The sequence below is a fragment of the Mustela putorius genome, unplaced genomic scaffold (assembly GCF_011764305.1).
Source record: "Mustela putorius furo isolate JIRA1106 unplaced genomic scaffold, ASM1176430v1.1 tig00537295_pilon_pilon_pilon, whole genome shotgun sequence".
Lineage (NCBI taxonomy): Eukaryota > Metazoa > Chordata > Mammalia > Carnivora > Mustelidae > Mustela > Mustela putorius.
The window spans coordinates 922,081-935,381 of NW_025422433.1; the positions used below are offsets into that span (position 1 = coordinate 922,081).

Here is a 13,301-nt window from a genome sequence, read left to right on the forward strand (position 1 = left end):
ACATTGGTGATAGGAAAAAGAAAGTGCCTTTGGAGGTGCTGGGCATCGAACCCAGGGCCTCATGCATGCAAAGCATGCACTCTACCACTGAGCTACACCCCCAGGTAAAGGCTGCTTCTTCTGTGATATATTAAGAAATATGACTCTCTTTTGTATTCTTTGGCAAGGCTGTGTGTGAGAGAGAGAGAGAGAAAGAGAGAACATTTATTCTCTTAATGGTACTAGTTCTACAATTTCTAAATGGAATTTTTTTTTTTCTAGACTCAAGTATAGTAAATTCTAAATTCAAATTGATACCATTCCAGCTTGCAGGTTCTTCCCAGCTGGGGTCAGTCTTCTCTAAGAGCTTCTTACTATCCTAATGCCTGTATTTTGTCTTGTTTTGTTTTTGACTACTATTCTCCGGAGAGTCTCAGGTTGGGAGTTTCACTTGTGTTCATTCCTTTTCTCTGTGGTGTCTTTCTCCTCCACAGATCACTCTACCTAATCTGCATTGACCGTCTTGTCTGTACCCACCTCTTCAAGTGTCATTGGTCTGTGATTACTCTCTTCCTTCACTTTCTACACTGAACCTTGCCTTGCTCACCAGCCCTCTTCAACACCAGGATATCTTCTCCAGAAAACCAAGGAAGCACCTTGACAGCCTATGTGCAGAATGAAAATGACTATTGCTTATTTCCAACTGTGTTGTGTCCCTCATTCCGTATCTTGAGAAATAGTCTTCACCCTGAAGATGGCTGGCAAATCTAGAAAAGAAAAAGGAAGGGGGAGGGAGAGAAGTAGAGAGGAAGAAAATGTTTACGTTCAATTTCCTTCCCTCTCCCTGCCTCTCCATTCCCAAGCAACCACTGACCTAATTCCCTGTCACTGTAGTTTAGTTTGCATTTTCTGACGTTTTATACAAGTAGAACCATATCATATTTACTTTTTTGGTTTTACTTCTTTCACTCATTATAATTGTCTTGAGATCACCCATGTTTAATGTATCAGTGGTTCATTCCATTTTGTGCTGAGTAGTACTCCGTGGCATGGACAGACCACAACTGGTTTATCCGTTCACCCACTTATGGTAAGCCTTTGGGTTGTTCCAGTTGTTGGTGATTACAAAAAAAAAAAAAAAAAACTGATGTGAATATTTGTATACAAGAATTTGTATGCACGTAACAGTTTTACTTCTTTTCCATTGGATACATACTTAGAATTTGCACGGCTGGATCATGGGGTTGGTACACCTACAACTTTTTAAGAAACTGTCAAACTGTTTCAAAGTCCTCCTCTTCATTTCTGCTGATGATGTATGAGAGTTTCATTTCCTCTGCATTCTTACCAACATTTGGTATGGCTGGCATTTTTAAAATTTTAACAACTCTTATAACTGCAATGGTCTATCATTATGGGCTTAATTTGTATTTCCTTAATGACTGATGTTGTGTGTCTTTTGTTTCTTTGCCATCCTTTTATCTTCATTGACATCCCCTGCTTAAATATTCTGATATTTTATTTTATTATAAAGAATTTTATTCGTTTATTTGTCAGAGAGAGAGAGAGAGAGAGAGAGAGTGCACAAACAGGCAGGGGCAGAGAAAGAGCAGGAATCCCAATATGGGACTCAACCCCAGGACTCTGGGATCATGACCTGGGCCAAAGGCAGCAGCCTAACTGACTGAGCCACTCAGGCATCCCTATTTGGGTATCTTAAATCAGGTTTTCTTATTGTTGACAATTAAGAGCCCTTTATATATTCTAGCTGTAAATCCTCTATCAGATATATGGTCTGCAAAGGTTGTCTCCCAGTCTATGACTTGCCTTTCTGTTCTTTTAAACATGCTTTGCACAGAGCAGGATTTAACATTTTTTGATGAGGTTAAATTTATATAATTTTATGTGTTCGTTGTCATATCTACAAAGTATTTGTCTGACCCAAGATCACAAAGATTTTCTCCTGTGCATGGGACCCCGTGAAATTTTTTCTTTGGTTTCCTTAATTTTCTGAGATGTATCTGGGTTAACTGGCAGGATGAGGAAGAGAGGAAAGGCTTTATGTTTTGGAACCCTGTTACCTCTCTTGTGTCTTACTCCTCCACCTACCATCCCCCGCAGCCAGGAACTGGGTCCAAGCTCTATGGATGGAAGATATGATAATAGATGCCCCCCAGTTTCTGAGTGGATGACGTACTGGTCGTTTCAACAGCAGCATTTAAAGAATCTGGAATCCCCTAAAATCGAAGATGAAAACAATCCCACGTATTGAAAAACAAATATCAGAAAGGAGTGCTTCCAAGCAGCCGAAATAGCTCAGTTGGGAGAGCGTTAGACTGAAGATCTAAAGGTCCCTGGTTCGATCCCGGGTTTCGGCAGGCTGAGTAACTTTTTGTCCACCTCAGAGACAGCCAGCCTGCCACCCCCAGACCTATTTTTGCCATCTTGAAACTCGACAATAATTACACCTTGAATCTGTGTTTTGTAATCGCTGTTCAAGGGGACAGCCGGACAGGCATCTGGACAAAGGAAAGGACGGGCAGTATGCGCCTCCGGCTTTCGCTGCTTTTCCTTCTCCAGACAGCGGTCGCCTGGCCCCGTGAATCTTGAGGTGTGAAATGAAGGTGAACAGTAACATTCCTGCTGATAATTTACAAGTGGAGTCCACTTAATGAGAATGACATTAAATCAGCAAGTGAAAAATAACTAACAGGTCGAGAGAGACCAAGAAAGGGGAAAAAACTTTATATTTTATTACCACTTTTAAGGGCACTTTCCCTCTCCTTTAAAAATAAATTCATACATCCATTCATTCGTTCGTTTGCTGGGTCACAGGGAGAGGAGAGTCGATGTCGCAGTGAAAGCCACAAACCTGTTTACATGTGCCCCCAAGAGCCACCGCATTATACCTCAGATTCTTACTGCACAAGAATCTAAGTGAGGCCTTGGCCCATCGCAGCAGATTCTGGATTTCCCGTTAGTGCTCCGCCGGGGTCAGGCCCGATTTTACACCCGCGGAGGGAAGGCCAAGTCTGATGCAGGGTGCAGCGGGTGGCCAAGACCCACGCAGGGCCAAGCGGACGGTGGGCCACAGACTTCTGTGCTGTTTAGAATGAGGGACCTTCCATTTTCCTTTGGCACTGTGTGCCCGATGTAACCGGTGCAGATCACCAGCCATCAACATATACATCTCTTGGATTCAGTATATCTACCCCATGGCCACCCCAGGGTCTGCACACACCTGCAGCTGAGTTATGATCTGAGCACTGGCAAGTATCTTGTTAAAGTCATGTCCGCAGTTCCCCTCTGAACTCGGGGTTGGAATACCGGAGATAACATTGCCGGGAAAATCCCAAGGGAACTCGTGGTTCGTGTTTACAAAAAGACGCATCAAGAAAACAGAGTAGCATGCTAGTGTCCCCTTACTGCTCCCCGCTTTCGCGGCAGTCTTGCTTTGTGCGGCTATACCAGAATCAGTGCCATTTTGCGTGCAAGATGTTGGGATACTACCTGTTACGTCCAAAGTCGGGGCTGGAGGGGTGACGGTTGAGGTCGAAATGGAACCAACAAGTCCAAGTTTTAAGAAAACCGGCAAAACGCCTCTTTGATTAGCAAGAAGCACGTACCCGTAGCTGCCCAGGCCCCACTGGGATTCGAACCCAGGATCTCCTGTTTACTAGACAGGCGCTTTAACCAGCTAAGCCACGGAGCCACGTCGGAAGGATGCTGGGATTCCCGCATCCGAGGTGGCTTTTGCCGCGCAGCTGTTTCTGAGCTGACCCGCCCCTTCTTGGCCTTCTGTCCAGAGCAACCCGGACGGGAGCAACCGTGGCCCGCACACCCGCCCAGTGGTCTTCTCGCCTTGCGCTGCACAACCTCGTGGCAGTGGGCTCGGATTCTCGATGCGGCCCCCAGGAAGCGCGCGCAGAGGGAGGCCAGAGGTGGGCGGCGAGTCCCCAGGCCCCGCGGCGCCCCTGCGGACCAGGTCCTGCGCCTCCCGGCGTCCTGCGTCGTGGCGCGGGGCTCCTCCTCTGCTCCCGGGGTCCGAGCCGCCGCCACCCGCGCTCGGCAGGGCGGCGAGGACGCGAGTTGCCCCGGACCCAGGGCCCCAGACCACCCGGAGCTAAACGGAGACGGGCGGGGGCCAGTACCACGGTCTTCTTTCGGCCCCGCAGGGTGGTTGGAGCCCGGCAGCGGGGCGTCTACCCCCTGGTGTTGAAAAGCCCAGAGGAGACCCTCCCCGTCATCCTCGGCCGTTGCGCGGGGCCGTCTACCAGATGAGACCGCAGGCGGGGAGTGGCGGGCGCGTGTCCTGCTCCTGCCGCCTCCTCTCCCGCGAAGTTCGGCTGCGACGGGCGCTGCCACCTTGTCTGTTCCCACTCCGGGGGCAGCTGCTCTCCGGGGGCTTGGGTGACGAGTGACTCGCCTGGCCGTGTTCATGTAGATCGTTTTCCTGCGGCGAATGGGCGCCGTCCTTGGATTCCGTTTCTCGGCATTTTGGGAGATAATGAGACGAAAAGACGAGAAAAATGAACCTCAAGAAGTCTTTCCTTGGGTTTCCTTTGTTGTCCGAGCGGTGCGTGGGTCCGCGGAGGAGAGAAAGGCTGCGGGGCTGGACCTCACCGCCGCGCCCCCCGCCCCCTCCTCCACCTGCCACCCCCGGCGCCGGGAACTGGACCGACCTGCGCCCCCGGGGCCTCCGAGCCTGTCCGGGTCGGCACACATACCGCCCAGCGGGACGGTCACACTTAGGGCATCCAGAACCCCGAGCGAAGGCTGAACCCGGTCCGCGGAGTGCAGGGGTGGGGGAGAGGCAGGGAGAAGGCGTGCGGGGGCGGCCGGAATAGCTCAGTTGGGAGAGCGTCAGACTGAAGATCTGAAGGTCCCTGGTTCGATCCCGGGTGCCGGCAGGCGGGCGTTTTGGCAGCTGCCCGGGTGGTCGCGCCCAGCACTAAACGAAGGGACATGCCTGCGGGCCAACAAGACTTAATAGATACACAGTGAAGTCCGAATTTCATAAATTCCGCCTCTCACAATAGGCTCTGTTTTTACACAGTTTTACACGGTTTTTACAGTTTTGGAGTAATCACTGTCGCCGGCTTGGGCCGCACTCACACCCGGCGCACGTTGCCCCGCTGCTTGCGGGCTGCAGCCCCGCGCTGCTCGGACACGGCCTGTGGCGCTCCCTCCGCACCGCCTCGCGCGCGCCACTTGCCGCGGCGACAGCGACGGGTCCCCAACGTCATCAGGGTCCGGTGCGTGTCCGCCCGGAGCGTCTGCTGCTTTCCTTCCCCCCGGGGCTTCCACGACACGGGGGAGGAACAAAAGTGGGCTGCCACCGCCAGTCCCTCGGTCAGGGGCCGCGCAGTCAGCGCTGTAGGATGGCTGCGTCCATGGACATTGTCACCGGCCCGGGGCCAAAACGCCCGCCTGCCGGCACCCGGGATCGAACCAGGGACCTTCAGATCTTCAGTCTGACGCTCTCCCAACTGAGCTATTCCGGCCGCCCCCGCACGCTTTCTCCCTGCCTCTCCCCCACCCCTGCACTCCGCGGACCGGGTTCAGCCTTCGCTCGGGGTTCTGGATGCCCTAAGTGTGACCGTCCCGCTGGGCGGTATGTGTGCCGACCCGGACAGGCTCGGAGGCCCCGGGGGCGCAGGTCGGTCCAGTTCCCGGCGGGGGGTGGCAGGTGGGGAGGGGGCGGGGGGCGCGGCGGTGAGGTCCAGCCCAGCAGCCTTTCTCTCCTCCGCATCCTGTGAGCCGACCCACGCACCGCTCGGACAACAAAGGAAACCCAAGGAAAGACTTCTTGAGGTTCGTCATTTTTCTCGTCTTTTTGTTCCTTTGTCTTTCCTTATCTCCAAAAATGCTGAGAAATTTTGATGAGGGGGAACAGTAACTTTGAACCCCAACTGAGCAAATGTTATCCCCAAAGATATTTCCATTCTTCTAATTATTAGTCGTAATAATTACTGGACTCAACTATTTATACTTTAATTTCATTTTTTTTTAAAGATTTTATTTATTTATTTGACAGAGAGAAATCACAAGTAGGCAGAGAGGCAGGCAGAGAGAGAGAGAGGAGGAAGCAGGCTCCCTGCTGAGCAGAGAGCCCGATATGGGACTCGATCCCAGGACCCTGAGATCATGACCTGAGCCGAAGGCAGCGGCTTAACCACTGAGCCACCCAGGCGCCCTAATTTCATTTTTAAAAGTGGAAATTGTTTCTCTGTTTCATAGAAGTACCTATATCCTTGATTTTGCCATGTGACCTGCAAATTCTAAAATATTTACTTTTTGGCCATTTACTGAAAAAGTTCGCTGAAACTCCTGCTCCAGCGGACTATCTTCTTGGAGTCCTTGTGTTGGTGAGGAGAGAACAGCCTCTTCCCGAAAAGTCCCTGCAGTGGCCATGCTCTGCTGTGCAGGAGTGGCCGATGTAGGTGCTATGGTAAAAATGACTCCCTGAATCCCGTTGTGGTGATGGGATGCGGGAGGGGCTGGGTGTATCTATTCCAACCGGGGGTCCTGGGTCCTGGGAAGTACCTATGGGGCAGATTCAGGGATTCAAATAGATGTGCAGTAAGGTAAGCCTGAATCTATCCGTCACACGACGTGTATAAACCACCTCTCCGACCGGGAGACCACAGTGGCATCCTGTGTTCCAGGATTAATGTCAGCTCAGAGTCGTGTTCAGTAGTCTCCACACATTCTGTCTCCAGCAGTTGCCTCGGTGAGTGGACTTTCTTTGGGGAAGGCTGGAGCAGAAGTGTTCGCCGTATACGTTTTTCATTGTGTACCAAGTTCCCTTCTCACATGGAGCCAGGCTCCTCTTCATTCAAGGAGGCCTGGACTGGATTCCTGCCCGCGAGGTACGAAGTGGGGAAAGGCCAGCTGGAAGCCATGAGTCCTCTAGGTGCCAAAATAATAGACACAAAGGACATTGCGGTTCTGGAAGAATTCTCAAGACAAGTGCCATCAGCAAGGACATGAAAGCTGGACAGGGACGTGGTTCTTACCACATGTCCACTCAGCTTGCCTGCCGGTCTGTGCAGAAGACAGAGCGTCACGGAGCGTGGCAGAGAGTCATTGTGAATTTAGGGAAGCGGTGATTTTGGTTCCGGCTGCCGTCCCAGTGACAGTTCCATCGCTGGGACAAATCGGTGGGTCGCTGCTGCTTCAGGCACAGCTTTTGCTGTAAAACATAGTTCGCTCTTTACACAGCTAGAAACTGGGCACTGTTTGGGGCTGAATTCTGTCTCTCCAAAATTGTATATTGAGGTCCCAACCCACAGGATCTCAGCCTGGGACTGTATTTAGAGATGGGACCTTTAAAGAGATGATTAAGGTAAAAATGAGGTCATATGGGTGGGCCCTAATCCAGGGTGACTTCTGCAAGGACGTCATGCCTGTAGGAAGGGGGGCAAGAGCACAGACAACGTGCAGACCGAGGAGAGACGTGACGGCACAGCAAGGCTGCCTCAAGGAGAGACGCCTGCAGAGACCAGACCTGCTGACATCCTGATCTTGGACTTGGAGCCTGTAGAACTGTGAGAAAATGACTTCTGGTGGTTAAGCCATGGAATGTCTGGTGTTTTGCTCCGGCAGTCGTGGTAGCAGAGCCACACAGGCGTCACACAGGGCTCGTCTTTGGTCAGCAGGGCCAAGAAGCATTTGGAGTTCTAGCATTCTTCTGCAAGTGAATCACAGGACAGACCCTTGGGATTTGGGGGCGAACTATGACGTCCTCTGCAAATTATTATGCTCTTTAAAAACTAGTTTCTGGCTTGTTGCTGGCTGTGGGAGAGCACAAGTCGCCAAGTCATAGTGAGCGCTGGGCTTCCAGGCGTGGCGCGGTCTTGCCTAATCCGAGCCTTAACACGGGCCATGCAGAGCAGCACTCGTCACAGGGCAGAAATAGGAAATCCGAGCAGCTGTCTCTGTGGAAGGTCTCCAGTCAACAACGCGACACGGCCATCCTCAAGGATGGTCCAGAATTGGAACTGGCCACCTCGCCAGATTCTCAGGCTGGGAAGACCGAGTCCCAAGTCGGAAAGCACCAGAGCTGTGGGGGAAACACATTCTGAACACGTGTACACATTCTCTAAAAGCTTGTACATGCTATTGTGAGATGCGAGACGACAGATTTCTGGAGCCCACGACAACATTCTGTCCAGCATTCCGTACAACTGTCGCAAACCCCAAGTCTGCATATGCCGTCATTCCACAGGGAGCCAGCGACACCCCCGCGTCAGATTCACGACGTTTGGCCACGACCATATCAGAGGGTCAGACCGTGTGTATTTTCACCCAAATAGATACTTACCCTGGTATCAATTTGCCTCTACCCCTTGCAATGCTCCCTCAAAACCACCACCCACGAGTTTACGGAATGTCTTCTGTTCCACGGCATCCCACAGCATTGCTTCTGAGATAATAAAACCATTTTACAGCAAAGGAAGTGTGGCAGTGCGCTAATATTCCGGAGTTTGCTGGTCTTGCCGTGTTGCCATCACTCTGAAGCGAGCAACTGGCCGGACTGGACGTGGGAACAACCTTTCAAACACGGGGTGTGGTACCAGTGCACAGACTGCCTCCCCGCAAGCGAGGGTAAGACATCGGAGAGGTGGGAACTGCTCTGAACCAGGGACCGGTTTATGGCGCTGTAACTCTGTCATCAGGACTCAGGGGTGCAGGAATCAGAGGGAGGAAATGGGCCTCAGTCCTGCTGTGGAGCTGATGGCCTCGGGAACATCATGCTCTTGGTTGGTGGCCCTGCTAACCTTCGCTGGACTCCAAAGCCTTTACGTGTGTCCTCTAGTGCTCTCTGTGATCGGAGCTGCTGTGTGACAGCACAGTTTCATGCAGCCGGGGAGCCGGCGTCCGACGGGGTGCCAGGGACGACTTGAAGCCATGAAATCCCTGCAGGAGCTGGTGGGGAGGATGTGGCCTGTCGTGGAGGGATGGCAGTTCTTTATGACGAGAGCTGAGTACCTTTCCCTCATCGGGTGAGACTGGGGGACCTGTTGTGGCGCCGGGACGGTGTGGGTTCACTAAGCCCCGACTTCCACCTGCCCGTTTCTCAACCTGGGAAGCACCAAGTCGATAGAAAGAGTGATTAGTTCTCTCCTGTGGGGCACCCGGTCACCTTGCTCAGGAAGAGCCCGTGCATGACTCACTCTGTCTGGTGACTGGATGGGGGTGGGGGTGGGCGGTGGGGCGGGATCGACACCAGGCCGGTTTGCTTCTCGGCCACAGCTGTGGCACTGAGCTGGTGCAGTTGCAAGAGCAAACCGGTTTCAGAGACAACGGACTGAGACTCTTCCTGTTTCTTCCTCTCCCTGCTCTTTTCCTTTCGTGGCCTCCGTATATCGCCAGTGGACGAGTGTCTTCACGCATGATCTAACGCTGCCGTGCCTGTGGCCTCGGGTTCAGGAGACCCTGCACCAGCCAGAGCTCCCTGTTCCGTTTCCTTCACTCTGATCTTCCTCGGAAGATGGGCCTCGCTGGTAATGATGGGGCCCGTGGCGTTGAAATGGGTCCGGGGCAGAGGCAGTCCACGGAGGGCACGGATCTAGCTTTGATAAGAGCAGGGGAAAGTGAGTAAACTGATAGGGAGAGAGGAAAGTGAGAAAGGTTTGTCTGAGCTGGTTTGAGAGACTGAAGGGCAGGGCAGGGATGGCGGGGCATCCAGATGGCCAACAGACACATGAAAAAGTGCTCCACATCACTCGGCATCAGGGAAATACAAAGCAAAACCAGAAAAACCAGAGCAAAACCAGAATGAGATACCACCTCACACCTTTCAGAATGGCTAAAATTAACAAGTCAGGAAACGACAGATGCTGGCGAGGATGCGGAGAAAGGGGAACCCTCCTACACTGCTGGTGGGAATGCAAGCTGGTGCAGCCGCTCTGGAAAACAGCATGGAGGTTCTTCAAGAAGTTGAAAATAGAGCTACCCTATGACCCAGCAATCGCACTACTGGGTATTTACCCTAAAGATACAAACGTAGTGATCCAAAGGGGCACGTGCACCCGAATGTTTATAGCAGCAACGTCCACAATAGCCAAACTATGGAAAGAACCTAGATGTCCATCAACAGATGAATGGATCAAGACGATGTGGTATATATACACAATGGAATACTATGCAGCCATCAGAAAATGAAATCTTGCCATCTGCAATGACGTGGATGGAACTAGAGGGTGTTATGCTGAGCGAAATAAGTCCATCAGAGAAAGACAACTATTGTACGGTTTCACTCATACATGGAATTTAAGAAACAAAACAGAGGATCATAGGGGAAGAGAGGAAAAAATAAAACAAGACAAAACCACAGAGGGAGACAAACAGAAAGAGACTTGTAATCTCGGGAAACAAACTGAGGCTGCTGGAGGGGAGGTGGGTGTTGGGACAGGGTAACCGGGTGATGGACATTAGGGAGGGCACTTTATGTAATGAGCACCGGGTGTTACATGCAACTGATGAATCACAGAACTCTACCTCTGAGACTGATCATACAGTATATGTTAATTGAATTTAGATTTTTTTTTAAAAGATTTTATTTATTTATTTGCCAGACAGACAAGCAGGCAGGATGGGGGAGGGAGCAGGCTTCCTGCTGAGCAGAGAGCCCAATGTGGGGCTCCATCCCAGGATCCTGGGATCGTGACGGAGCTGAAGACAGAGGCTTTAACCTGCTGAGCCACCCAGGCGCCCTGAATTTAGATTTAAAAAAAGAAAATTCAAAAAATTATATCATTTATTTATTAAAGAATGTATTTATTAAGGATTTTATTTATTTTGCTTGAGAGAGAGAAGGAGGGAGAGAGCACAAGCAGGGGGACCCCAGAGAGAGAGGGAGAAGCAGGCTCCCCACTCAGCAGGGAGCCTAACTCAGGGCTGGATCTCAGGACCCCAGGATCATGACCTGAGTGGAAATTAGATGCTTAACTGACTGAGACATCCAGGCACCCCTATGTAATTTATTTTTCAACCTAGTTTATTGAAGACTAAACTAAATTCTTTTTGACTTTTTTTTTTTTTTTGTCAAAAAGCAGTAGTATCTCAATATGATGAGAATAGAAATGATTGCAAAAAATGAAGACCAAAATTGGGCCTGCTGGTTTTAGGTGGAAATGTGGTCTTTCATAGGTTAAATTTGGCTTTCCAGTCTTCATTGATGTGCATTCATTGAAGTGCACTCGGGGGTATTTGCAGAAAAGCGTTGGCTAATCAAGCAACAAAGTCATTAAAATAAGTTACGTTAACACCAAAACATGAAATATATTCAAAACTAATGGAATATTTTGAAAGGAAGATTGAATCCAAGATCAGATGTTTACTATTTATGTAATATTTTATTTATTATTACTTTAAAAAAGATTTTCTTTATTTATTTGACAGAGATCTCAAGTGGGGGGTGGGGGGGAAGCAGGCTCCCCACCGAGCAGAGAGCCTGATGCAGGGCTTGATCCCAGGACCCTGAGATCATGACCTGAGCTGAAGGCAGAGGCTTAACCCAATGAGCCACCCAGGCACCCCCATAATATTTTATTTTACACAACTTTTAAAATTTTACATATTTTTTACATTTTACATAATAATTTTACATAATAACATTGTTTTACAATATTTTGCACAATATTTTACATAATAACATTTAGTGATGCAGGCTGTTACAAAATCGTACTTTATTAAAAACTGTGATTGCCACGACATTAGCCAAAGGTTGCATCAAAGATGTCCTAGAAGTGGTGAATGAACATATGGCAAAATAAAATAAAGCAAAGTGATTTAGTATCCATACCAAAGAATACCAAGAAAGAAGTTATTGATGAAGTTGGGTTTTCATAGCTGAATTTTTATGACCTTAGTTTTTGTCTGCTTTCAGTTTTTTTAGTATTCTAATCTCAGTAGTGGACTTACCCTTCATTTAAGAATGTTAAACGTTGTTCTTTCCTGGAACCCTTAACATTTAGACATTCCAGGCAAGGGCAAAACTCTACCAGTGATGGTATGTCATCTGCAAGGCTGTTTGGCAGTAGGAAAAATGAAAAGGCTCAGCTAAAATGACCAGAGATGTTTTATAATTTTCTCCATGTCACCAGAGAAATCAAGATGGCCCAGTGTCATCTTAAGAACACGCGCAGCACATCCACACACGCAGACGCAATAGAGATTCTTTTCTGGGCTATTTCAGGTGTCTTTTGACTGACCCTCACCCTACATGCACACACAGACAAAACGTCAAGGTAGAAATGAATTAAAGAGTGTGTTGCAGGAACGCCTGGGTGACTCAGTCAGTTAAGCCTCTACCTTTGGCTCAGGTCATGATCCCAGCCTCCTGTCCCACACTGGGGTCCTTGCTCAGTGCGGACCCTGCTTCTCCCTCCGCCTGCTGCTTCCTGGTTGTGCTCTTTCTCTTTTTCTGACAGATAAAGAAATCTTAAAAAACAAAAAACAAAAGACAATGTGTGTTGCCCTCCAACTTCTTTACATTTTTCCAATTAAACTTTGGATTTTTAGAGGAGCCTGGGTGGTTCATTCAGTTGGGTGTCTGATTCCTGATTTTGGCTGAGGTTTGTGAGCTCAGGGTCATAAGATCAAGCCCCAGCTTGGGCTCTGCGCTCAGCTCAGAGTCTGCTTGAGATTCTCTCTCCCACTCCCTGGGTTCGCCCCTCTACCTCATGCATATGCGCACTACTGTGCTCACTCTCAAATAAATAGGCAAATAAACAAGAAATAAATAAAATCTTTTGAAAAAAACCTTCAGATTTTATTTTTAAAAATTTAAATGGACTCACAACCAGAACAGATCAGCTAGCGCAGTTGATGGATGTGTGATAGCCCCGTTTGGATGGTGCAGTTTGGGTACCGAGCTCTTTATCAGAAAGGGGGATAGATTACAAAGTCAGAAGGACCAGTTGGTTTTGAGGTACTCCTGTGATTATGGTTACGTGTGTAGTACACGTTCAAGCGTCTGGGGTGGAGAAGCCTGAGCCGGAGGCTGACTTCTGCCATGAAGGTGGAGAAAATGCCAAAAGAGAGGACAGGCTGGGGGAGAGAGCCAGGCGTGGGATATTGGGAAGACGTGAAGGTCTGAGGAATGATGCTCCTGGAAGAACCTACACATGTAACTGACCAACCGACATCTTCGTTAGAAGAGAAAACTGTCTTTCCTACAACCCAGGTGTAGTGTGGATTTCAAGAACATGATCTTACTAAAGTTGAGGAATCACTGCCCTCAGGAAATTATCTTCTCGGGACTCTGCAATAGATACAGACCTTGAGTGATGTAGAATTTTCTTTAGGATTCC

The 13,301-nt window shown here is 49.4% G+C and overlaps 5 non-coding genes across 5 annotated transcripts; 2 read left to right on the top strand and 3 right to left on the bottom strand.

Moving 5' to 3' along the window:
• Positions 1-30: 30 nt before the first annotated feature.
• Positions 31-102, bottom strand: TRNAA-UGC. The gene has a single exon. It is a non-coding gene; the product is annotated as a tRNA-Ala (tRNA).
• A 2,182-nt stretch (positions 103-2,284) lies between these two features.
• On the top strand, positions 2,285-2,357 carry TRNAF-GAA. Its single transcript has one exon. It is a non-coding gene; the product is annotated as a tRNA-Phe (tRNA).
• Positions 2,358-3,617: 1,260 nt separating this feature from the next.
• Positions 3,618-3,691, bottom strand: TRNAT-AGU. The gene has a single exon. It is a non-coding gene; the product is annotated as a tRNA-Thr (tRNA).
• Positions 3,692-4,816: 1,125 nt separating this feature from the next.
• On the top strand, positions 4,817-4,889 carry TRNAF-GAA. The gene has a single exon. It is a non-coding gene; the product is annotated as a tRNA-Phe (tRNA).
• Positions 4,890-5,410: 521 nt separating this feature from the next.
• TRNAF-GAA lies at positions 5,411-5,483 on the bottom strand. The gene has a single exon. It is a non-coding gene; the product is annotated as a tRNA-Phe (tRNA).
• Between the last annotated feature and the right edge of the window lie 7,818 nt (positions 5,484-13,301).